Genomic DNA, 27,243 nt, shown 5'->3' on the forward strand with positions numbered 1-27,243 from the left:
GGGAGCAGCGGGTGCTGCAGGAGAGGTCTGCGCACCATGTGGGACCCTTGCCGATGGCCAGGGATTGAACCGGTGCTGCAGAGACTGCGGGCAGCTTCTCAGCCCAGCGCTCAACCACTGTGCCACCAGGGGAGGCCCTAAAAATTTTTTTTAAGACTTTCAAATCCCTAATAAATCAAAACTGAAATTATAAACTATTTATAAGTAACAATGATATAATAATATTATAAATTAAAACATAGAACTGAGGTAAAAATATACACATAGGAAAATTTATAGCTAAAATGCATTATTTCTGAATATAAGAAAGATAAAAATAAATAAGGCATTCAACCTTTAACACAGGAAACTAGATTAAAAAAAGTAAAATGAAGTTATCAATGAAGATAAAAGCAAATATTAAAATAAGTGAACAAAAACAAAAAACTTAGTCAAAAAACAAAAGTTGGTTCTTTAAAATAACCAATAATGTATTCAAAATTTTGGCAGATATAATTAATTTCTAGGAAGATAGAAAAAATTAACAGTAATGAGAGAGAAGATAATACTTTCATAGTCTTTCTATACTCTAGAAATACTTTCATTTGAAACTTTCAAGAGAGAGGGAGGGAGGGAAAGAGGGGGAGAGAGAGAGAGAGAGAGAGAGAGAGAGAGAGAGACTGATTAAAGACAGGATGCCCTTGAACATGTTAACAGATTGATTTGGAAGAAGCCAGTAGGTAGAGGAAGACTGAAAGGCTGAGTATATAAGAAGGGTGCTATTGCAGAAGTGTGATTCTAGAGGAAATGGAAGGGAATATCATCAAGAATAAAGCACTGAGTAGGTGATGGGCTGACTCCATAGAGAAGGAAATAAGAATGAGCGATTTCAGGATAGGGTGAAAAGTTCAAAAAAAGTTCCTCACATAAATTTTCCTGACGAACTAGTCGTGAAATAACATGTTACTGAGTCTGACTGTGACTAAAGGGCTGAAAAGTTTGGAGGTTGAACTTGGCCATTTTGAATTCAGTGGTGACCTTGTGACCCAGCAACCAGTGAGCGAGGAATAACTACAGTGTGAGAATATGGCCCTGAATACAGATTATACTTTAAAAGATCAAGACTGAAGGAAGAGGAATGAAATAGAGTGGCAGATAGATTTCAAAAGAAAACCCTTCAAATTTTAAAACAATTTCTCAGTATTCAAGAATCACCATACACTGGGAAAGAGGATCTGTCATTAGCTGACATGTGATGCAATTCGTTGTTCTGTTTGTTAACGAGACATCAGGCACTGCATTGTGTATGCACAATCAACTACAAATTACCTATCTCTCATTCAAAGAAAAGAAAAATTGGCACCAAAACTCGAGCAAATACGTAAATGTAAAAGCTAAGGGTTTCTGAACTTTCCATTCAAATCAAGATTTTTCTCCAAAAAAATAAATGTGCTGAATGAAGTGCCCTGTTTACCATAATAATCACTTCTATTTAACTCTGCTCCACAATCTATAAAATGGGCTTGTTTGAATAGACCAACATGAGAGTGGGGTGGAAGGAATCAAAGAGCACAAAACAGACTTTTGTCACTTACATCTTGGGGTTGCAATTTAGCAAGGGACTTGGCTAGCAGGTTTAAATGCAGCCCTTTATAATGTCCCACTAAAAAGCCTATAAAGACACAGTTTTGGGAGAAAAAGAAGACAAAATTGCATCAACTAGGATTGAAAATCAATCTATCACAAAGATATTAAAAGAATAAAATTTGATGGGGCAGTCCACACAAGCTTTATTATCAGAAATAGAGAAAACTTGCTGGTAATGCAAAAAAACAAACAAACAAAAAACCAAATAGGAAAATGTGACATCTCTCCCCTACCTGATATGTATCAGGAAATTTAAGCTGCTTTATCTGTGCAGAGTTGGTGGTGGAGGGTGATTTTGTAATGGGACACATTTGTAATGTGTCTCTCACTCATCCCCACATCTCCACCTACTCCTAAACAGAATCTTCTTTCTTAAAGTCCATAATTTCTTAAAATCAATAGCTTATATGACAAGGGCTAATTAATGGTGAAGAAATCCTGAAAGATAAGTCCATAGAAGGCAATTGAAAGGCTGTTGAGATATCAAACAGTATAGTCTCAAGACTGTTGCCTAGTCCCACAGAGAGTCAAGAGATGGATTAATGATACTGGGAGTTGCCATCTTAAAATGCTCTCCAATGGAGGCAGGTGAGAAGGAGCTGCCCCCAGCATGCAGCAGAGCAAAGGAACAATGACAGCAACATGTCAGGATTTTGAAGTCTCCCTGCCTCAGTGCTGTGGGAAGAAGTACAATGGAAGGGTGGGGCTTCCAGGAAAGGGCTATTGTGCTGTGATGTGCCATACTTGAGAATCAGGAGGAATTGTAGAGATTGGGTATGTGGATGGTCCTTCTGCATGTGAAAGAGGAGGCCGCTTGGAGTCAAGTGAGTGAGAACCTTGAATGGAAAGCACCAGATCTCAAATTGAAATGTCTTCTTGTTGCAGAGGAGGCAGCTCTGGCAAAATACTAGGAACTGATCATGAGGCTTGATTTGTGCCCTTTTTGTGTATGTCTGATCCCTACCAAGGCAGTTTCAGTGTCAACAGAAGAAGAATGGATTCAAGAAATATTCAGAAGGAATAATCCACAGGACTTGACACTGCGCGTGGGCTTTGCAACCTTTATGTGGGGTTGAACCCAGAGAGGGTCAACAAACCAAGTGACTAACTTGCATAGCAACAGATGCCAACAGCGCTCAACAAAAACCCTGGGAACCCTGGTCTTTCACATGATACAGCCCAAGGAGGAAGGTCTGAAAAATATTTGTTAGAGCAATTGAAAAGAAAAACAGGGGCCTCCCTGGTGCTGCAAGGGGTTGAGCACAGCACTGTGAAGCTATCCACAGCCTCTGCAGCATGAGTTCGATCTCCGTCCAAGCAGGTGACCCACATGGTGCAGCAGACCTCTCCTGTCTCGCCCTCTGTTCCCCTCCACAGTGTATTTCAGTCAGTCTGCCTGTCCTGTTTCCCACTCTGTCTCTGGTGAATCCTCTCACCGCCTGCACCTCTGGTCTGTACCCCAGTTCTTGTATGCATAGATAAATATTTTTTTTAAAAAGAAAGAAAAGCAAAACATAACTTGAACTCATAAACATAAGTGAACTCTTTTAGACTTATTATTTAGACACATTTGTAAAAATCACATATTACTCATGCTTTTTTCCCTAAAAATATAAATAGCATGTGTTTATTATTGAAAAAATCTGGAGAATTGCAGGGGAAAATATGAAGGCCACAACAATGGCTCTCGAACAGGGTTTCTTAGTCTCAACTCTATTGACCTATTTTGCTAGTTCATTCTCCCTTGTCCTGTGTGGCTGTCCTGTGCATTGCGGGGTGTTAAACAGCAACCCTGACCTCTTCCCACTGAACACCAACAGCATCCCACTCCATCACATCCCAAAGTTTCTCCAAACATTGTCAAATGTCCCCTGAGTGGCAAAATCACCCCAGCTAAGAATCACTGTTCTAAAATACATTTGTTTAAATGCTTTGGTTGTTAGACTTTCATAGTGTAGATTTTTATTTTTTTAGATGATTTTTTAAAATTTTTTAAATTTTATATATTTTTACATCATTTTTCATTTTTGCACAATGTATGCATTTTCCCTTCTTGGTTATAGTCCCCATACAATTCCCACCACCCTTGTTTTGATCCTACTCCCTATCCCACTACCCCCACCTCCCGATAGTATGTCTCAATATGCTATGGAGCAAAGAAAGTTTGTTCAATAAATGGTGCTGGGAAAAATGGGTGGCTACATGCAAAGGAATAAAGCTTGACTACTACCTCACCCATGCACAAAAACCAACTCAAAATGGATTAAAGAACTAGACATAAGACCTGAAATCATAAAATATATGGAAGGAAATAGAGGCAAAACTCTATATGACAGAGTATAGATTTTTAAATTATATATTCAGTTAGTTTAGGCTCCTGCCTTAATTTCCTGACAACATGCCATGAATCTCTTACCTTCTTATGTGTATGAAGTAGTTTACTGAATCACCCCCATCCACCTACCCCCCAGTGTTAAAAATTTAGGTTATTCCCAATTTCATACCACATAAAGCTATGGTGACCATCCTTGCACATAAATTATTTTCTGTAACTCTGATGATTTCTCTAGGACAGATACTGTTGAATAGAAATAATAACCCAACTGCACTAACATGTCTTTAAAATGCATGAGCACGACGTGAGTACAATGTGCCAGTGGACCACACAGGGTAGGGACACAGTGTCCAGTGTATAAATTAGTGCCTCTCAAAGCATATGCTCCTGAAGACAAATGACATTCCTTGAGCTAGAGGTTTTTTTTAAATCTGCTTTGGCTCAATTAATCAAAAACATAATGGAGAGAATTTATCAATTTTAATTTCGTGTCCAATAAATATTTCTTGTTCTTAAGAACTTGCCTCTGCTTGCCAATAATTAGTCCTAGCAAGTAACAAATGAACAATTAAGAAATTGGTTTTCACTAGAGATATATGAAAGATGTTTTCATCACATGAGTAAATGTACACACACATTTTGTGGCTCATGTATTCAAATTAATAAAATAAGGTATTCTGAGAAGTCAGGATGCTTCCTGGTTCTGGGTGCTCCTGACACTGGAACAAATTAGACATTGTCCATATAAATCTCTTGACTTGGCATCCATTTCATTGGTGTCCTGGCACACATTCACCCAAGCAGGGCTACATCTCATGGGAAAGAAACCAATACAAGAGGCACACCCCTGGGGAGGGCAATGCAAAGCAAGGAGCCTCCTACAATCAAGTGTCCATGCTATTGTCATATGGTCATCAGCAAAGCCGTGTGGGTGAAAGAAAATGGCATTTCTAGTATTCATTTGGTCTTGAAAGCAATTTTGTGGATTATAACCCAAACTGTTCTTTCTAAAAATGAGATACAAGAGTCATGCATTGCACATAGGAAGGGGGGGTATTGCTTTTATTTTTTCCATATATTCTATTTACCTACACATATACACAGATATAAACTATAACAACGATGAAACATTTTTCTTTACTATCATTCCCTGTAAAAATATTTCAAAGACACTGCTATAGAAGAAAGAGAGAGATGCAGTGTGTCCGTCTGGGTTCCCCACCTAGACAGCAGAGTAGACATGCAGGAGACTTATTGGTTGAAATGACTGTGAAGGAGAAAGTGGGAGAGAGCAGAAGAAGGTAGAAAGAGAGTTCAGACTATGATGCTGGTTGAACACCCCATAAAGAGAGAGGACAGGGAGGTAGATTGGGAAAAAAAGAGCTTAAGACTGAAGATCTCTGTGATACTCTTGGCTGGGCTTCTTGGGACACCAGAGCAGATTCTGCCCTTGAGAGAAATCCTGCATTGGGCAGAAACTATCCAACAAAAATGACCACCTCCCCCTGGGAGATAATAGCCATGGCGTGAATGAAAATGATGACCGTTTGAATTCTGAAAAGTGGCTTTGGAGACTGTCCACCAACTACGCTGCTTGCAGCAGGTGAAGGTAGAGAGCAACAATGTCTGTATGTGAGATTCTTCTCTAACATCTGCATGGATTGTAGGTTGGAGTCTACATGGAAGAAATCTTTTTGGCATCACATCCCAGCTTCCAGGCCAGAAATCAAGTCAGGCAAGTGACAACCCTAGGGCACAAGACCTAAGGAGGCTCTTATTCCTGAGAGGCACTTGTGTAGTTCTAAGCCTGTGGGTTTTGTTTGTTTGTTTGTTTTAAAGATTCATTTATGCATACAAGAACTGGGGTGCAGGCCAGAGGTGCGGGGTTGGGGGGGTGGTGAGAGTATTCACCAGAGACAGAGTGGGGAACAAAACAGGCAGACTCTAAGCCTGTGTTTTATTAAATACTGTGTCCTGCAGCCACACCCTGATATCAGCCTTGCCCCACTGGTTCATTTACTCACTCTAGGCCTTGAGCCAGTCACTTTCCTCTGTTTCCTCATCTGTAAATGGGGGTGAGAATAATGCTCCCTACTCACAGGACAGTTGTGAATATAAATGAGTTAATGAATGAGAACTTTTGGGGCAGTGATTGGCACATAATAATGATGATGTGAGAGTTGACTGTTTATAGCCTCTCTGTATTACGTTTTATTTCAAATTTAAATTTTGAGGCACCACTCCCCTAACCCAAGCATTTTTGGTTCAGCAGGTCTGGGGTGGAATAAGAGTTTGTCTTTGTAACATGCTCCCTTAATTATCCTCACGCATACTCCGGTCTGAAACCACTGACCAGCCTCTCCTCACCCAACACTCCTTTCTTAGCACTCAGCCATTTGCTACTCATTTATCACAACACTGATCCAAGTATGAAGACTTGAGTAATAAAGCCAAACAGTGCCAAATGTGCCTTCAACCCAAAGAAAGCTGGGGGGAAGAACCACTGATGCAAGGTCCACTCTCAACAGAGTATGACCTTGACCAGCTCAAAGTCACTTTATCTCTAGCCATTAGAATTAGGTAACCTAAGGTACCTTTGCAACAGACACACCTAAGTTCTGTGTGACTGTAGTCATCTGAACTGAACTTTTCTGCCTTCTTCTCATACATTTCTCACCCTCCCATCTGATGCTGAAACTCTCTTTTGAGCCTCCTTGGAAGTGTAATCATTCAGTTATTCATGGGACTCTGGATCACAAAGAGGAGCAGTTTTGTGAGTGGCACCTTCCTTTCACATGTGGAGATGCTCGGGTACCTGCCTGTGAATGCCTCCAAATTTACTGGCATCAGGCCCCCAACAGCGCCCTCGCCCACTGCTTTGAGCTCTGTCATCCTTGAGACACAGCCCATGAGAAGCACACAGGTGTGATTTCAATAGAGGTTTGGGGGGGACAATAGCATCTGATTGAGATGTGATCCCACCCATGTCAGAAATCAGCTGCTGCATAATCAACTTTGCATAGCAGCAGTGCTGCCCCACAGTTACTTTATGTTCTAAAGGAATCAGTTTAATGTGAAACACACAAGCCAGAAAGCTCAAGAAACTGAAATGATCTGCCTGACTCTCAAAGAAAAGCTGAAGTCAGAATAAGAGCCACAGCATCTAACATAGCCAAGGAGGAAGTTGTTGGGGCAGAGAATGTATGTCAACCTGACATTAATTCAAGTTGTCAGCCTGTCCTGTGTCATGGTGGGCTCAGCTCTTATGGCCTATTTATCACCCAGCCCAGAAAGGCAGTGCTGGTCGGGGCAGGCAGTGCTGCTACCACGAGTAGCTGTTGCTATGATTTATTGAGTGCTGATTTACGTGCCAGGCATAGTATTACATGCACATCTCTCATTTAACCATCATGATGACCTTATGAGGGGGGTATTATAATTAATTGGGGGAAAATTAGCTAAAATGTAAAAGACCTCCCCAGATGTCATCTTTGTATTTGGACTCATAACCTTTTTTTTTTTTTTAATATTCATGCATACAAGAACTGGGGTGTAAGCCAAAGGTGCAGGGAGTGAGAGGATTAACCAGAGAGAGTGGGGAACAGAACACAAGCAGATCTACTGAAATACACTGCTGAGCAGAGAAGCGGGTGAGGCAGGAGAGTGTGTCTGCTGAGCCATGTGGGTTGCTTCTTGGCTGGCCAGGGATCGAACTCGTGCTGCAGTGGCTGGCAATAGCTTGATAGCACTGTCTTCAACCCCTGCGCCACCAGGGAGGCCCTTATAACCTATTATGGAGCTGACGAGACAACTGGTTCGGGTATTATTTCCAGTTCCTTGGATTATGCAAAGAAAAAATGAACACCAGCATAGACTTGCATGACATGTTTGTATGCAAAACAAGAGGACCTCAAGAAAACAGGGAAAGGAACATGTGAACCAAATGAAGAAAATCAGGGGGACCACAAATGCCAGTGTTGGTTCTGGCAAAAGGGGTAAGATTCTTCAGTGAATTCATCTGTGGTGATGTCAGTATGTCTTAGTATAGGTGATGTTAACCTCATCACTTGGTGAAGATATATCTGCTGGGTTTCTCTCCTGCCACACTATGCTGTTTCCTTTTGTAATTAGTAAGTATGGGGAGGGGAGGTATTTTAAGATTATGCCATTGTTCTGTTTCTCAAATTTTCACCACTCATTTTAGCATCCATCTGTGAGTCTTGCCCACAGCAGTGGCTTTTCTATTTCCCTGTTTGCTTCTATATTTGTTATTTAGAATTAAGAAAGGTCTGTTCCTTCTCACTCATTCATTGGTTTATTCAACTACTTATATAAATTTAGGTTTATGATTACTCCTTTTATTCTGTGGATTATAAAAGACAATATTATTAATATTGTTATTTATTTTTTGCTTAGGTATTCTCACTAAAACCTTTGGGAACTCCTTTGGCCTGGTTCCTATGCAAATGCCTTTATTCTTTTTTTTTTTTTTTTGAGTATTGCCTTATTTAATGACACATAACATACTCCAAATTCGACTCGTGTTTTTTCTTCCCCAGCCTGGCATTAAACATCAAGGAGCCCTTGGTCTTTTTTTTAAAGAATGATGTTTAGAAACCAAGATCTGTATTTTTGTGGTTTCATTGATTCTTAGATGTCATTGTTTCTAGGCCCTCTCAAGTGTCAGGAAATATAAGTTGTGTGTGTTATATATACATGCATATGATCATATATACACAAGCATCTTTTTTTTTTCTGTGACTATCTGGATATGTATTTAAAAACCATGAATTCATACTTGGTGTGTTTAGTAACTTCCTACTCCAATTGAATACTAAAGGAGTCATTCTAGTCTCCCCCCTTCTATATGGACTTTAACATTTTCCTTGATATATTCATGTATTTTAAGGGGCTTTTTAAAAAAAAGGAAATTGGAATTATAATTAACACAATAAAATTAAAATTATAGTAAAGGATTGTATATGAACCAGTTTAACACTGTTAGTCGCCAACATTGGGAAACACAGAAGACAGATACAAATGGGAATGAGACATGTACCCTACTTTTAAGGAATCTTATAATATTTATAATGTGCAATGAGGCAGAAGGTCAGTATTACCGAGGAAAGACAACTAAATAGTAATATGACTAGATAGGAAGACTTGACATTTATTCATGTTCCTACTAGCTAATATTCTCAAAATGATTTTGAATTATTCTGATAAGATCTTAGGAGTTATCAGTACACTGAAGTTTACTTTTACTGCTTCATTTTATTAGAGCAATAGATTCTTTATTATTGGTCATGAAATTTAGCTGCTCTTGAATATACAAGAAGACAGCAAAGAACTTCTGGAAGCTCTTAATTTAAATTCTCTGAAGTGTGGCAAGAGAAAACCCACTTATGACATCTTGATGTTTTCATAACCTATTCAGTGCCATAGCCATCTCACCCCCTGGTGGTTAAAAGACTCTGTATTCTGGCAACCAGCTCAAAAGATCAGAAGGAGCTGGTGGGCACATAAATGATTGAGATGATTTCCACAACCAGTTCATACAACTGGTAATGAAAGTCAGGGTGTGAACTTCTTGTAATTTTGGGGTGTGGGAAGAGTCTTTCTGCAGGGGTCTTATTTAAGGGTCATACAGACAATCGTTAGGACTTTGCCCTCAAATAGCTCCTAAACTGCTCCTGAAAATTCCACTATTAGCAATGCCCTGCTTTTATCCTATCTTTTCTTTTGTTAAATGCAATACTTTAAGAGCTCCAGGCAGGAAGTTATAATCAATTCAGTTTTGTTAATAAACATGTATTGAGTACCTCCCATAGACCTATGCTAAGCTTAGGGTACACAATTGAGTAACATGCATTCCTTGATTTAAGGAGCACATATTCTAAGAAATCATTGCTTACAGCCAGCCCAACAGATTGTAATTGAGTTCCTTGTTAAATAAAAACAAGGATCCTAGGACTTCATCCCAAAGATTCTGGTTCCATGTAATTTTGCTATGTAGTCTGAATTAGGATTCACAAGTCTAGGAAAGAAACTAAGGCATCCAAAAATAAGTGATTATAATATGGTATTGTAAATTCTATAGTAAAGCATCTATAAAGGGCAATGGAGACAAGTAATTAACACTGACCAGAAAGACAAGTGGAAAATCCACAGGTTAGCTGCATTATTTACACTGAGCAGTGATGGATGAGTGAGGTTCATTTGGTTGCCCAGAGTGTGGGAGAAAAAGGCATCCACAGCACAGAGGAAAGCTTAGAAACAGAGAAAAAGTACTTGGCATGTTCAATGGGCAATTCATTGACTACTGTGACTTGGACATGGACCAACGGGATACAGAGAAGATGAAGGCAAAGGGGACAAAACTATAGGAGAATTAACTAAAAGACACAATAAACAAGAATGTAAATTTATTATATATTTAAATGTAGATATATCCATTTGTTTATTCATTCATTTATTCACTCAACAAATATTTATAGAGTATACACTGTATTTACACTTAGTAATTTGTCAAATAAAGGCCTCAGGACAGGATAGGGGAGAATGGAGGCTTGGAGCAGAGGAAGAGAAAGTGAGATACTCAAAAATGACCCGATTCAGCATTTAAATTCAAATCATTGAAAATATTGGGATTAGAGGCTCAAGACTGGAGCTTCATCACTTGTAGCTAACTTGCATTTGAATATGGGAACTATTATTAAATTATGTGAAAGTCATCTGTAACATGTATATTGTTACACAGATATTCAGATTGCTACATAGTCATAGAAAAACAGAGCAACATGTGAGGGAAGATTGGTGCCAAGACCAGTTTTTGGGCACAAAAGGGTTAATTTAGCCCTGTCAGGTAGTTTAGAACCATGACCTTGGTAGAAGTATGAGTTGCCAGTCAGTACATGTTGTCAGAAAAGGAAGAAACTTCTAGTCTGTCGTTTGCTTCCTTAGTTCTCTATCACAAAAGCCTCCCACCAGAGGCTTCAAATCGTAGACTCTGATTAGACCCAGAAATGTCATTTGCTCTTAAGTGAGAGATTTGAGGCAGGGAATTTATGCAGCTAAACATTTTTTTCTTATATTGTGTTCTGTTTTCTGATTTGGACTATTTGGAAGTTCTCTGTTTCTTTTTTTGTTGTGCTGTTTTTCTTTGTTTGTTTCATTTAGCTATTTTTCTTTGTGGGGAGACCTTATTGATGTGACTGATGACCAGTCTGTCCTCTATATCTAAAAGTTTGTCTTTGCTTTGGTTTGTTTTTTATATTCCACAGCAATCATACCATATTTGTCTTTTATTCACTGAACATCATTTCCTCGACGATGTCATAAATGGCAGTCTTTGTTTTTCTTGAGTAGTATTCCATGTATATAAACCACTTTTCTTTCTTCATTCATCTGTTAACTAATGACAAGGAAATAATCCTACATACTTGTGCAGAAGGACTCATTGTGGGCTGACGTGAGACCCTCAGAGTGAAAACAGTGAAGACTGAGCACATGGAGGAAGTTCCCAAGGCCAGGGCACATAGCCCCCCTGAGGCTCGGAGTGTAGTGTGCTTATGGTAACCAACGCAAGTAATGTTACTTTGGGCTGGTCAACTGCGGGTGTAACTTGGAAACACATTGGGCGCCAAACTGTATAGGGCAGCCCCAATACAAAACGGGTTGCCTGACTGTGGGTCCTCACCTGCGCACTTAAAAGGATTTATCAATACTCTACTGCAGGCACACATGAAAGGTTAATAAAAGGTTTATTTACAAGGGAAGGGCAAATGAGGAAATGTACAGCTCAGGGAGAAAAATGGGAGACAAAATTTTAAATGTGTCCTACCCGATCCACCAATCTGGAATCCCAAATGGCACTCTGAGAGCTGGCTGCAAGCCAGGAGCCGTGAAGCCAGGAGGCGAGCGACAGTGAACCCCCCCCCCCCAAGGCCCACGTGTTTGGTTTTTATACCAAACCTGGCTGCTTAACTCCACCCTCAGGTCCCAGCCCCCCCTTCCCTTTGGTGGTGAAGGGATTTGTCTTTTCCAATGTCTTGATGGCTTTTGTCTGGAGTGGGGGTGGAGTCCACATAGCCTGCATGGAATTAGCTAAGGACATTCTTTCCCCCTAACAGGAGGAAGAGCGTTCCACTTGTCCCTTGAGGCTATTGAAAGGTTTTGGCCAGAGAAATGATATATTGCATTTCTATTTTTAGTAGATTAAGAGACTTGGACATTTATTCTAACTAGTGCACTTATTCTAATGGCATAAAGAAGATAGATTTCCCAAATATATTGACAGTGCAATGATGAGGATTTAGTGTTGCACTGGATGTTTAAAGTAGCTACCTTCAGGTGGTAGAATTAGAAGATAATTTTTAGTTGCCTTTTTTTTCTTTCACACATTCTAGAATTTTTCTACAATGAACATTAATTACTTCAATACTTTTTCAAAAAAACTTAAAAACTAAAAAAAATAGTAACTTTTCCCAAACACACCAAAAAGAGGTAATGAGTTTATGTACAAGGTCGGAGAAGCAACTTCCAAGTAAAAAGACTGCAAAAGAAAAGCCAAACAGATGAACCAGGAACAAGCCTAGCTGCTGGCATGTGACAGCTGTAGCTCTGTGGCAGTGCTTATCAGATTTTTCAGCTAAGGCAGTGGTTATCAGATTTTTTTTTCAGTGTTGAAATTCTTTGTTCACATGAAATCTACATGAAGGTCATGTAGATAACAGAGCCCACAGGAGAACTGCTCTGTGAGCCCCTGCTTCACTTATTCCTGAAGTTACCCTCCCCACCTCATGCCTTCCCAGGAACAAAAGCCAAGGCACCTCTGAGCGTGAAATCAACAATGGTTTTCCTTCTCCTTTTCAGTTTTCTTGCCTTTAGGGATTTAAGCAGAAGCAGTTCAGTTTGATGCATGTGATATGTGGGTGACAGACAAAGCTGAGTGAAAGCCTGGGTTCAACCTTTAGTCCCACCATTACTGTGCACTGGTTAGAATAAATGTATCTTGAAGGCAAAAAAGCACTGATTAAAAAGATGCCTTCCATGGGAAAACAAGAAGTCTTTTTGTCTTTCAAGGAAATAAAGGATAAATGAGAGATGATAACCTACTGTTAAGCAAAAGACTCACCCTAGGTTAGGTTTAAACTGTATGTTTCTTTGATCTTCTGTCAGAATCCAGGGTACTGCTACAGACACCTAAGCAGGTCACAATGCTAAATAAGTAGGGCCAGTCCTGTAGGCCAATGGGCTGTGCCCTGTGCCCCGTGTGGAGTCACTAACCCCTGTCTATTACCACACAATGAGAAAATATAATTGTTCCCTACCAGGTTGAGTTTGCAGTGCAACTCTAAGAGTTTGTGAATATCTTTTAGTCTAGTTTATCTGAGAAGAGATGTGATGAACAAGAGGTTAACAGCGAACAGGTGTTCGCTCCACCCTCCTGTTCTCCCCCTCTCCATCCTCTATGGGTTTCTGCAGCAGCTGCCCTGCTCCCTCATGAAGGCATACTTCTGGCCACAGATACTGCCCCACGGTGATGTCTAATCCATACTGAGCCTATAAGTATACCACCCCGGGGTTTCTGTATTTGACACAAAGAAATGAGTTTATCCTTTTTTCTTTTCTTTTCTTTTTTTTTGGGGGGGGCAACTAAAGAGGTGAGCATTAAACTTCACCTCATTCAGGCCTTCCTGGTGGCGCGAGGGGTTGAGCATCGTACTGTGAAGCATTCTGAAGCCTCTGCAGCATGAGTTCGATCCCCGGCCAGCCAGGGAGCAACCCACATGGCGCAACAGACCTCTCCTGACTTGCCTGCTGCCCCCCTCAGCAGTGTATTCAGTCAATCTGCCTGTTCTGTTCCCCATTCTGTCTTTCATGAATCCTCTTACCCCCTGCATCTCTGGCCTGTACTCCAGCTCTTGTATGCATAAACAAATAAATCTTTTTAAAAAAAAATAAAATAAAACTTTACCTCATTCTTCTGTGGATGGTTGGATAAACAATCTGGTAGATCCACATAATGAAATACTATAAAGCTATGAAAAGGAAGAAACCATTGATGCGTACATCAACTTGAGTTAATCTCAAGCTGTTTGAAGGAAGTGAGTCTCAAAAAGTTACATACTATTAAGGTACTAATTGTATAACATTCTCAAAAATACAAGCTGTGGTGATGGGAAACATAGTGTTTGCCAGGATTATGAGTAGATGGAGAGTGTGATTATAAAGTGAGAGCATGAGGCAGTTTAATGGATTCTGAAACTGTTCCAGATTCTTATTTCTGTGATGGTTTCACAAACTTATCCATGCAGTAAAATTCATAAAATTTTTAAATAGCTTTCAAAAGAAAAGGGCCCATTTTATGGTTACTTTTTTTGTATGTTACTTTTTAAAACAAAAAATTTTTAACTAACTTTTAAAAAACTTTCTCACCTGTAAGGAGAAAATAGAAATGGTTGCTCTATAATAATGACAGAAAATAGAAAGAATTTTAAACTATTCAGAGGAGAGAAGATATGAGCAAACAACCAGAGTTCTTTTGAGCTCAGTTTTTATAGAAGTTACATTTTCATTCTTGGGTTTCACAAGACAGTCTTAGACTCTTATAATGCATCCCCTTTTTGTGTTTGGTTCAGCTAGGCTGTTTCATTAACAATTCACAAACCTAACTAATGGCTGGTTCAATTTTGCATTAATTGTTCTGCAGCTGGAAGGTAACTCTCCTCACTACCACCATAAGATGAAGGGAGAGGTACTTTGCAGATAGTACCACCTCAGCATTTATAGGTTTCACCTCATGGATAATAAAGCCCACATTCCAAATTCCTGACCCAATAAGGCCTAACTCTTGCCAAAAACTCTTTCTCCCTAAGGTTGCCACATCATGCTGTGAATGCTCATTAAATCTAAGAAAAATTTTAGTGGCATTTATTGTTAGACAGACTTTAGTTGACTTTATGGGGGTAGTTTCCACAAAGCATGCCAGGAAAAGTCCCAAGTTACTAGCTTGCTGGTGGTTTCCTTCCAAGGTCAGGGGCATTAAATATACATCCAGACCAGATGTCCTTCTTCTCTACTCCCCAAAAGTGACAAATATCTGGGGTCTCCAACTAGATTATTTTATTTTTCATGGAAGTCTGTTCTGTCTCACCTCTGATTCCACAAGAGTCAGATCTTTATTCAAGGTTTTTATTCAAGACTACAATTCTCCTCTTTTCTACAGGGGATAAAAGAGGAAACCAGGGCATTCATACGACAACCATTTATAAATTTTTTGCCTTCAGCATGGTCAGCAGGTTTCTAAGAAATCAAGATGAGTGAAATGATGGCCAGGGAGGGAGAGCTAAATGAGGAAGCAGATTTTCCAATAAATATCTGCATACGGGGAGTGGACTAATATTCCAATATGATCCCCAGGAAAGGGTGAGGACTAGAGGCAGCAGAGTGCAACTCTTGGGCAACAGTGACACATGGGTTTTGAAAGATGAGAAGGGGTTTGCTATGCTTCCCAGTGAGGAAGGCTGTGCAGACTGACAACACACACAATCTAAAGGGCTGTGAGCCATGCAGTAAATTGGGGAGACTCAATGGAGTCTGCTACATGAAAAGACCAGCAGGAGAAAGTAAAAATCTGGTTCATCCTGAAGGGGATGAGTGACTGGGTAGACTTTTAAGCAAACAAATGACATACATAGGTTTGCATTTTAGAAACTTCATTTTTATGGTAATGTGGAGAACTGATGAAAGACAGACTGAGTCAGATGGCAGGAAGGTAAATTAGGAGCTCAAGACTGTAATCCTGATGAAAGAATCCAGTGACCATAAGGGAATAGTTGAGAGGATAAATTTAGAAGAGAGAATGAAGAGCTCATGGTGATGATTAGGGTGTGGGACTGGAAAAAAAAAAGACATGCAGGAAGCCACTCATATGTGTGATTTTGGTTCACAGGTGGAGGGGAGGGGGAGATGGTGTCAATAAATAAGAGGAAACAAAGAGAAAGAGCTAAGTGGGGAAAGGTCAGGTAGGGATGAGAAATAATTGAATTCAAGAGAGAGGTGCTTCTTTCCTCTTTCAAGGCAAAATGAATCAGCAGGGAGGCCTGTTGTTGAAACAGGAATTTTATTTTGTCAACCTAACAATGCTTCATACATATTGTTTTATCTCTTGTAATTCATGTAGTAGAAGCAAAGAAGGGGGAGCTCACATAGACAGGATGAGGAGCCTGGGGAATCTCCAGCAGACTGGGAAATAAGGCTTTCTCATCTGACTCCCTCAGGGGCAGCCAGTGAGATAGAGGGGCCCCCTGAGGATAAGCAGCTCGCAAAGTTGAAGGCAAACTGCTGAAATGGGCTGATGATGATGCCAAGCTCAAAGGGGTGGTTTTCAAATTCATTCCTCTAATCATCTGTGGATAAGGTCAGGCTTGGGAAGTAAAAACCTTTCAGTGGGAAAGATGAAGATCCTGTTGATAATAAAATTTGCTCTTGGTAATCAAGACTTGGTATAACATTAAGATTATAGTGTTATTATGGAATAACATCCTTTAATCAAAAAATAAGAGATAGGCTTGTGTGTGCCTTATTGTCTCTTGTAAAAAAGCAGAAAGACAAGAGTAGCAATTCTGATAGAAAGGTGAGCATTTTATTTTAAAGGCTGATCTTGCAAAACAATTTCATAAGCAGATAAACCAGTATTCCTCATTCTCTTTGTAAAACACTCTGACCCATACTGAGACATTTTACAGTTACTCTGTAAAATGTCCTCATCTATTGAGTTGTGTACCTATCTAAAGTACTATTCATCTAACTCATGACCTTTAATGCATAATTGTTAAATATTATATAATCTGATAAAATGTGATTGGAAAAAAGAAAAAGTACAATGCTTCAGAAAGATTCAAAAAGACAAACTGCTAAAAAAAAAAAAAAGAATTAGGTTAGTTAAGACAACTAACAAAAGGAAAATGAACATCTAGCAAAAATATATAAATTTTTCTTTTAAGTGTCTTTTGTTCTCATTCCACTTTATAGAAACTGGAACTGGCTATTGCAGTGAGTTGAACTCTAACCACAGAAGCTAAGATTTTTAAAAGCTATAATTTTATATCAAAGACTGTCATATTAAAATATTTAAGCTCACTTAAAATGTTCAATCATTTTACGATTTACATTTTTTGTCCTATACCTTAACCAACATTTTGATTACCTGTCCATCTGCTGGTCTCCATGACAACTGAAGAGAGTGCATCCATTCAAATACTTTCCCTCATATAGCCTTGGTTATTATCAAAATACTGATTTCAGTATAGTAAGTGTACAAATCTCCTGTTTATCTGACTGTTTATTGGCCACTTCTCTTTGGATATACAAAAAAATAAACTCGTCATCCAAAACCATATTCACCTCCTCGCCCCCCCCCCATGTCTGTTTCTCCTTTTGCTTATAATCTCTCAGTGAGCCCAGCACAACCCACAAGTAGACTTCACCCCTGATTGCTTCTTAGCACACCACCACTAATCAGTCGCTGAAGCCTGTGTGTATGTAGGAGAGAGAGGGGACTCTCCTCTCAAGAACCCTTCTCATCTGTGTGGTTTTCTTCTCCTGCAGGCCGCTGTTGACTCTCTCCTGGATTACTGTCAGGAACTCCTAATTGATCCCTCTGCTTCAAGTCTGTTCCAATTCAATCACTCTCCTCCCCAGAAAGTGACCTTCCAAAATGTAAGTGTGCTCAAGTGAATCCCTGGATGAGTTTCTTGATTAAAAATCTATACTTTCCCTTTGTTCGTATAATTAAGTCCAAACTCCTTAACATGATTACAAGGTTCCACAGGGTCTAGCCTCTAATTACGGCTCCTGTCTCAGATAGCACATTTCCCTTGCACATGCTAAACTGCAGCCAGAATAAATCTCCTTCCCTTCTACAGACACACGAGGCTTGCAATCACCTTTAAGAAAACTCGTGTTTCTTCTTCGTACATCCTCCTGCCTGCCCCACCCTATTTCCCACTACTGTCATGTTCTGGATGACTTCCACTCAGGGCTGTAATTCTTAGTACAGGCGTTGCTTTTACAAAACACCTCCATCCCTCTCTCCCATCCCTCTCTCCGAACAGTTCCCCAAATACCTTCCCTTCTGTGGCACTTCTCACTCTGTATCGTGATTGTCTGCTTGTAAGGGCCAGCATGATGTCTGGCTCACTGCCATCCTCCAAGCCACTGATGAAGTATGTTTTCTCAACAGTGGAGTGCTGAATGAGTGATTAAAGGACCATGTCCCTCAACTAGCCCTGGTCTAACAATGGGTCCTTTTTTTCGGGAACAATCTCCCTCAGCTTTCTGGAAACTTTACCCTCTTTACTGCTCTTAGAACTGAGTACGCTGGTGCTTAATATTCTAGAATGAAGATTCTAGTCCCAAGGGCTTGCAAGGGTACATATCCTGAAATTTCTCCTCACAACCTACTCTTCCTCCCTCACAGAAAGAATAGGCTTCTGCTCCTTCTTTTGGCATATAGTTGAGTCAGTCGGGAACTGAAAACAAGGTTTCATCTCATAGCCCTATGATAAAGCCTCTGTCATCAATACCGGAGGGAGCAGGAGCTCATCTAACCCAAGGGATTGCATTTTCTGTGAGAAGAAGTGAAACATTCTTGTGTTGATTCAGTTATTTGGTGTGAATGGAAACCTACTGTGTCCATGGCCACTGACCCACAGTCAGACAAAAATGAGGTCTGTCATAAGCACTCAAATGCTTCTATGGGTTAGGTTAGGCATACTGAAGAGAAGCTGAACAATTTTCTGTCAGGCTAGGAGTTCAACCATTATCACCCTGAAAATGTTGGTATAAAGAGAACTAATCAGCTAGTGATGAATCTCGGGACAAAATAACAAAGATGCATTAGTTTTCACTGACCAAAGTCTAACCCAGGCCCTCGTCCTGTCTCTGTTCCACCAGCATACTAACTTGTCTCACAGCCATAGCCTTAGCTAATTTTTTTAAAATTAATTATCAAAGTTTTTTAAATACATATTAAGAACAAATTATCATTTACACATCACAACCATTAGCTGGTAAAATTGTGACTGTCTCCTTTTAATGGGTCCATTCCTCCTCTATGCCCTTACAGATATTTCAGTCACTCTCAGATCTGCCTGTCCCCTGTTGGCTTTAAAATTGCGACCCTTTGTCTCATAATTCAGTGTAAAATGAGCATAAAAGACCTAATCAGCCTGTACCCTGCTCACTGCTCCAGCATCATTTCTTCTGCATCCGAGTGTTCTAGTTACTCTGGTTAATGGAAAACAGTCACAGTATACCCTGCTTGTTCCTGTCTGTCAACCCATGAACATTCTGTTGCATCTACCCGACAGCAACTGTTTATAAAGAAGAAAGAGATGAGTTATGGAAGGAGGAAGAAATCACGAAAAACAGTTATAGAAAGCTGCAGAATTTTCCCCCCAAAATGCATTAGAATCACTCCTTGCTTCAGGAAACCACCTAGTAGCCATTGGTGCTGAATCCATGCATAGCCTGAATCCGCAACTGAACTGACTTTAGAATCAAATTCCATTATAGACCTAGTTAAGGACAATTTGGCCTTGCCTGATAGCTCTCCAGCAGCATATTTTTCACAATGAAAAATGTGAAAACAGTCAGGCATTGTTTTGATCATTACCACGGAGGGTCAGGACCATGCTTGTCCAGATGCTTTGGACACACAATAAGGCAAACAAAGATGGGGCGGAGTCTTAGTGACGGCTCATCCTAGGCAAGATTGACCAGCTTGTAAGAGTTTTTTTTAACTAGATGTAAATCATTTGTTTTTCAATATATAATGTAAAAATTCATATTCTGCATCCTAAGGGTGGGTAGCAATTGTGTGTCTGCCCAGTAGAGGGAGGTCTTTCACTGTTTACAGAGATAATATTCTTTACATAGTAATGCTAGATTTGCAGGGGGGGAAAGAATAAGAACTTGAAAATGGCATGATATAAAATCATGAAACTAGGGTTTGTTGGTGGTTTGATATATAGATATGTAGATAAAGATAAAACAGAAGGGGGGAGCAGAGTGACACAGCAATTAAGTTCCTAAAGATCTTTACACAGTTCTCTTCAGTCCAGACAGCCTGGGTGGCAGAAAGAAATTAACATGTAAGCCCAGCCTGAGGGCAGAATGGTTAGTGAAGGACCAGCGTCTCCAAAGGAAGAAATTGAAGCTAGTGAGATGCAGAGGATTTCTGTACTCAGGGATGGTGGTCAGTCACATTATTTTGTTATAACAGGTATCCCATGGATAAATCTCTTGAGTAACAATGTCTTGATTAGAATCCAGGATTCTAAACTTACACAGAACAGCACAATCTTATGAATAAGGGGCCCAGGCAAAAGCAGCTCTTTTCTACCTAATCATAGAACTCCTTTTGCACGGGTTCCTGAGAATGACGCTAACTTCGTGGAGTCCTAAGCCAAGGTTTCTAATATAAACAGGTCTAGTGGTTTTCCTAAACCTTTTCCTCAAAGGGTTTGACCCTCCTTTCACCCTTGCTTCTCTGATGGTGAATAAAGGTGAGACAAAGATAGGCCCAAAGAAAAAGCACACCCACAAGAACAAGAAGAATATTTGTTTAAATCACTAGGTACTACAGACACAGTGCTTAGAGGCCAATGGGCTTTTCAACGGGCTTGTTCTCAAAAGTACTTGCGAACCAACTCATTTGTATAGACTCTGAATATGTAAAGAAAACTGGAGAATAACATAGCAATACTGGCAAACACCTATATAATACAGTAAGACCTCACTTAACATGACAATAGGTTCTTGGAAACTGCAACCTTAAGCAAAAGGATGTATGAGGAAAGCAGCCTACAAATAAACAACAGTTTCTTTCAATCACAGCCAGAATTGTTTTTTCCTCATCAGCGTTATAAGGAAATGACATTGAACAAAAGGAGGTTATTCAAGGACCTGCTGGACTAGCTATGCCCCAGTCTCTGTTCTGAGAACCTCTCTCCTCCTGCAACATTAGCTCCTCAACATCCTGCTGGTTCTGTTATTTCCATCTCCATTCTATGTTTGGGGAAATTAAGGCACATTCTGGTCAGTGGCTCTGCCAGTAAGTGGTAGGGCCAGCATTTGAACCCAAGACTCTGGTTCCTGATTCCTTGACTCTGGGTCTTTAAGACAGGGCACCGCTCTAGTGCTTCTTTAATTTGAATATCTACAAATGTAATGTTCTATCAAGTCTAAAATTGCATTCTAACTCAACACTTAGAGTTGCGTAAAGATAACATTTATCGAGGGATGTCTTATATTTTAGTTAAGTTTGATGTGGTAAAGTGAGAGGGGCTGGGGCCTGCAAACATCTTAGTGGCTCTGACCCCAGGCCCTCAGAGCCCTCAAGCATTGGGGAACTTAGGAAAGTGTCAGAGAGAGAGTTGCAGGGAAGAACTCATTGCTGACTCTGAGCCTCTGCAAAGGTTCCCTCTTGCTCCATGGTCCAATAATATCCTGGTTGATCACCCTAGATGGTTGGTAAACTCTTTCTGCAAAGGGCTAGAAGTAAATATTTCAGTTATTCACTTTGTTCTGTTCCAATTCCTCAACTCTGCTATTGTAGTGCAAACAGCAACACCAGATAATACATCAACAAATGGGCTTGACCATATGTTTATAAAACCTTATCTATGGACAGTCATTTTCATCTGTTACAAAATATATTGTTCTTTTCATTTGTTTCAACCATTTAAAGTTATGAAAAGCTCACAGGCCCTACAAAGACAGGCAGATAGGATTGGACCCTGGTACCATGGATGTCTACTTCTGTCTTACTTGGAAATCATCAGGACAACTGAGGTGGTAGGTGAAGAAGGGAGACGCTTAATTGCCACCTAGATACCAGAAAAATCTAATGCTGTTCCTAGGATAATGAACCATTTTGGTAAGCCAACCTAACTAGCACTATGCTTCTCAAACCTGGAAGTACAGCAGAATTATCTAGGGTACTTGTTTAAAGAAAAACAAACTTTTAGGCTCCATCTCTGGAAATTGTGACTCAATCATATGGAGGGGCCAAGAAGCTGCTACTTTAAAAACAACCCATTGATCTTCACAGGAACATCGTCCAATGAAATTTGCACTCCTGGGGAATGTAAGTCAGATGTGGGAAGAAAATAATAGAGTTGTTTCCTGTATTATTTTAATATATAAAATTAAGAAGAAAATGAAGTTTTATAAATATCTACCACATGTATTGATGTTAATTCCCTAGTCTGGGTGTCAGTAGTCATGTGTCATCAACATACATGAAATTGACTAGAATTCCATGTGAAATTTCATGCTAGAAAAAGAAGAAATTCAACAATATAGAGGATCTTTCAGAGACAACTTCACTCATTTGGTTAGTCTGAGCGTGTTGCCAAAAAAAAAAAAGAGGCCCAGGCCAAGAAGAACAGAGACAATTTTGAATAAGAAAAAATGAAGGATATTAAAAAAATCTATGAGATCTCAGAACTGATTATAAAAGTATGTTAATTTAGAATGTGATAATGCAGGGAGAGACAGATTGATGGAACAAAATGAGAGTATAAGGCATTCCCCTTACATGACACAGATGGCCCTGCAGAGCAGGGGAGAGAGATCGGACTCTTTAGTAAATGACACTAGGACAATTGGTTATCCCTATGGGGGAAATGAAGTTAGATCCCTAAATAACTTCAGCAATAAAAATCAATTCTAGGGAGAGTAAGTTATGCTGAACAACATTTTTAAATTTTAAATTTTTCTTCTAAAAGAAGAAAATATAAGAAGGGCCTCCCTGGTGGTGCAGGGGTTAAAGACAGTGCTGTCAAGCTGTCACCTCACCCACTGCTCCACTAAGCAGTATATTTCAGTGGATCTGCCTGTAGTTCTGCTCCCCACTCTTTCTGATGAATCCTCTCACCCCCCGCACCTCTGACTTACACTCCAGTTCTTGTATGCGTAAATAAATAAATCTTTAAAGAAAATACAAGAAGATCCCTTTGGGTCTCAAGGCAGGGAAGAATTTCTTAAACAAGACCCACGCAAAAAAGTACAAGCGTAAGAGAAAAGACTGATAAATCCAATTCTACTAAAATAAAAACTTCTGTCCAACAAGAGACACCACAAATGAAATTAAAATTCAAGCCACAGACTGGGAGATTTACAAAGCATATAAACAACAAAAGGTTGCATCCAGAATGTGTAAAGAACTACCATAAATAAGCAAGAGCAAAACAACTCAGTGGGGAAAAGGAACAAAGAATAGGAATGGGTAATTCATAGAAGAGGAACCCCAGATGGCTAATAAATATGTGCAAAGATGTTCAACATCACTAGTAATCAGGGAAATGCAATTTAAAATAGCATATACCAGAGTGATAAAGTTAATGTGACTGATAATACCATGTGTTGGCAAGTACAGGGAGAAGGGGGAACTTTTCTCTGCAAATGCTGATATAATCATTTTAGAGAGAAATTGAGTAAAATCTAGTAAAGTTGAAGAGGCAAAAACAAACCCATGACCCCAGATTCAACTCCTAGGACTACCCTAGAGAAGTTCTCATAAATATTCCAAAAGGAGCTATGTAGAAAAATTTCATGGAAGTCTTTTTGTAACAGCAAAAATTGAGAAAATGAGAGAATAAATAAATTGTAGTCTTAGAATGGACTTTAATGCAGTGGTTAAAACAAATGAATTAGAGTGATATATATCAGTATAGAGAAGTCTCTAAAAACCTAACATTAGTGAGGAAAGGCAAATGCAATATAACCACATAGTTTTAAAACAGGGAGAACAATGTCAGGCATTATTTATGGATCCCTGCTTATGTGGTAAAGTATAAAACATGTGAATGAATGATAAATTCAGAAATGCTAATTCAGGATGGTGGTTCTCTGGCAAGGGAAGGAGGGATGGCAAGAGAAAGAAAAACAATACAGCACAACACAACACAACACAATACAATACAATACAATGCATAATGTATCTGTTAGACATCTGATGGGATTGGGTGTCATTTTTCATATAAGTCTGTGTACTTTTTCTGTATGAGGAAAATATAATAAATATTTAAAAGAAGACTAGAGCTAGAAGTAAGGCCATCAATCTTCAAATACCAGAATGTACAAAGCTTTGTAGTAGATGAGGCAGAAAGACTTTTCAGGCAGATTTTGTCACTAATCAACAGATTCAAGGACAGGGAGATGCCATGTGGTAGTACAGGCTTAGTGAGAAATAGGTTAGATAAGACTGTCCCAGTTTATACCTGCTGCTCAGTGTGATTACTAATATTGCCCCCTTTCACTTTCAAAAGTGCTCAGTTTGGAAGATCATTGATAAAATCATCCTAATAATAAAGCATCTTCAGCTGCTACGTATGATAAGGCAGACAGTGGATACTGGATGTCTAGTAAGGCCAGAAGGACTTGCCTAGTAAGGCAAGAAGGCCTCATTAGATGAATACAGAATCAGGCATGGTAGAAAGTCAAAAGAACAGTAGCAGCAGTCAGTCTTCAGTAGATTGTTCATCTGAAAATTGAAGATTCCCTTTCTTTACAGTCATGTCAGTTTAGAGTATAGGTCTGTGGTTTGCTAATCTTCTCAAAGATATGGCTGGTGGAGTAAAAAGGCCTACAGAGTCAGCTCAAGACTCACTGTCTACAAAAATCATCCGGAGTGGGGGGTTCTGAAAAACAGATTCCTGGGTCCTGACACCACATTATTAGATCTGTAGAATTGTGGCCAAAGAATTCATATTTTTTTCACTTTCCAGGTAACTTAAGTACATGGATCCACAGAATTTTATAATGAATATCAACACTTAGTTGTGCTATTTTTCATAGCATTGTATTTTTTTTGTTTTTTTTAATCCTTTTTTTTAAGATTTATTTATTCATGCATATAAGAGTTGGGGTACAGGCCAGATGCGTGGGAGGGTGAGAGAATTCACCAGAGACAGAGTGAGGAACAGAAAAGGCAGACTGACGAAATACACTGCTGAGGGGAGCAGCGGGCAAGACAGGAGAGGTCTGCTGTGCCATGTGGGATTCTCGCCAGCTGGCCAGGATCAAACTAGGTGCTGCAGAGGATGTGGACAGCTTCATAGTACAGCGTTCAACTACCTGCACCACCAGGGGAGGCCCAAACTGTATTGTTAATAGCTAACCTTATATATTAAATTTAAATACTCAGGTGTCTGTCATAACTTACCTTTATTTCTTGCCTTACTCTAATGGCTTCCCAATCTCATTATGTACAGCATGCAATCAGTCTGCTCATGGCTAGACTGAAGTGAATGGGTTTGTGATATTGAGATTAAGAGCGCACTGGGACCTGGGGTTTGGAACCATCTTGTTACAATCTCTCCTATCTGTGCTGATGAGTTATCCAGAATGCACCTAGGTCAATATGAGGTCAAATCATACTATATTATTTTTTTTAAGATTTATTTATTTATGCATACAAGAGCTGGAGTACAGGCCAGAGATGGGGGGAGGGGTCATGAGAGCATTCACCAGAAACAGAGTGGGGAACAGAACAGGCAAACTGACCAAAACACACTGTGAGGGGAGAAGCCGGTGAGACAGGAGAGGTCTGATGCGCCATGTGGGTTGCTCCCTGGCTGGCCAGGGATCAAACTCGTGCTGCAGAGTCTGCGGATTGCTTCATAGTGCTGTGCTTAATCCCTTGCACCACCGGGGACTCCTCATAGTACATTATTAACCTGAATACAACCCCCATGTGAACCTTAAAGGTCTTCTGACTTGATGAGGCAAGCCAAACTGGGCTTCTTTCTCAGGACATTACACTGGTTCCTATTGGGTTTGTAAAGAAGGCAGACTGAGGGCCTCCTTGGTGGTGCAGCGGTTGAACGCTAGGTTGCGAAGCTGCGTGCAGCTTCTGCAGTGCCGGTTTGATCCCCAGCTCCCCGGCGAGGGTCCCACATGGCGCACAGATCTCTCCTGCCACACCCGCTGCTCCCCTCAGCAGTGTACTTCATCTGACTGCCTGTTCTGCTCTCTCCTCTGGCTCTGGTGAATTCTCTCACCCTCCCGCACTTCTGACTGTACCCGGTGCTTGAATAAATAAATAAAATCTTAAAAAAAAAAAAAAAAAGAAGGTAGACTGAAAATCAGAGAAAATTCACCCAAGGTGCAGTAAAACGTAATGAGAGAGACCGGGCGCGCAGGGAGTGCATCCCCACATCGGCATTTTAGAAAGGGAACTTTCTTCAGTAAAGACTGCTTGAAACCGGTAGAAGGCTCCTGGAGGAGCCAGAGGTGAGCTGGGAAGTTTGCCCACACCAGGCCCCTTCTGGCCTGCAGTCCTAGACCAGAGGGGAGCAAGCACCCATCGCCGGGGCAGACCAGCTGCGCAGGGAGTGCGTCCCCCCATTGCCATTTTAGAATAGGGATATTACTTCAGTAAAGACTGCCTGAAACTGGCAGAAGGCTCCCGGAGGAGCCAGGGGTGAGCTGTGAAGTTCACCCACGCCAGGCCCCTTCTGGCCTACAGTCTGAGCCCAGAGGGGGAGCGGGAACCCACCACCTGGGCAGACCAGGCATGCAGGAAGCGCATCCCTGCATCAGTATTTTAGAACAGGGATCTTTCTTCAGTAAAGCCTGCTTGAAACCTGCAGAAGGCTCCTGGAGGAGCCAGAGGTGAGCTGGGAAGTTCACCAAAGATGCCGGCCAGTTCCAGCAACACAGTGTCCAATGCATACGGCAAATTAGAAAACAGGCAGTAGTGAGTAGAAAAACCACATGCAACCCAGCAACTCCTCAGGGAAAAAGCACACCACAAAAAGAAAACCACCCACCAGATTACAACTACATTAACTTGGAAGAATTTCTGAGCCTTACAGAAAGAGAATTTAAAATTGCCGTGATTAAAAAACTGACAGAAGTCATAAAGGAAAACAATGATAAGGGAAAAATAAATCAATGATCAGAAGAATGAAATTGAGTCCCTAAAGAGGGAAGTAAAAGAAATGCAGGAGATCAAAGAATAAATGGAGGTGCTAAAGAACTCTGGGAAAAGCAATGAAAGCAGAATAGATGAAATGGAAGAACGAATAAGTACTCTTGAAGACACAGAAATAAAAAGAACCAAAACAGAAAAGGAAGGAGAAGTACGAAGGAAAAAGACTGAAGAAAGACTTCGGGAACTATCTGACTCCATGAGGAAAGGAAATATAAGAGTTATAGGAATCCCAGAAGGAGAGGAGAGAGATGTAGGAACAGAGAAAATATTC

The 27,243-nt window shown here is 40.2% G+C and overlaps 1 long non-coding RNA gene across 1 annotated transcript in view; it reads left to right on the forward strand.

Moving 5' to 3' along the window:
- Positions 1 to 27,243, forward strand: part of LOC129146962 (uncharacterized) — a 99,107-nt gene that overhangs the window by 41,946 nt on the left and 29,918 nt on the right. Inside the window, exon 2 of the long non-coding RNA XR_008554381.1 lies at positions 17,576 to 17,686. This is a non-coding gene — a long non-coding RNA (uncharacterized LOC129146962). The remainder of the gene's footprint in view (positions 1 to 17,575; positions 17,687 to 27,243) is intronic.

The sequence above is a fragment of the Talpa occidentalis genome, unplaced genomic scaffold (genome assembly GCF_014898055.3).
Source record: "Talpa occidentalis isolate TD23 unplaced genomic scaffold, MPIMG_talOcc4v2.1 talOcc4.5, whole genome shotgun sequence".
NCBI classification, from domain to species: domain Eukaryota; kingdom Metazoa; phylum Chordata; class Mammalia; order Eulipotyphla; family Talpidae; genus Talpa; species Talpa occidentalis.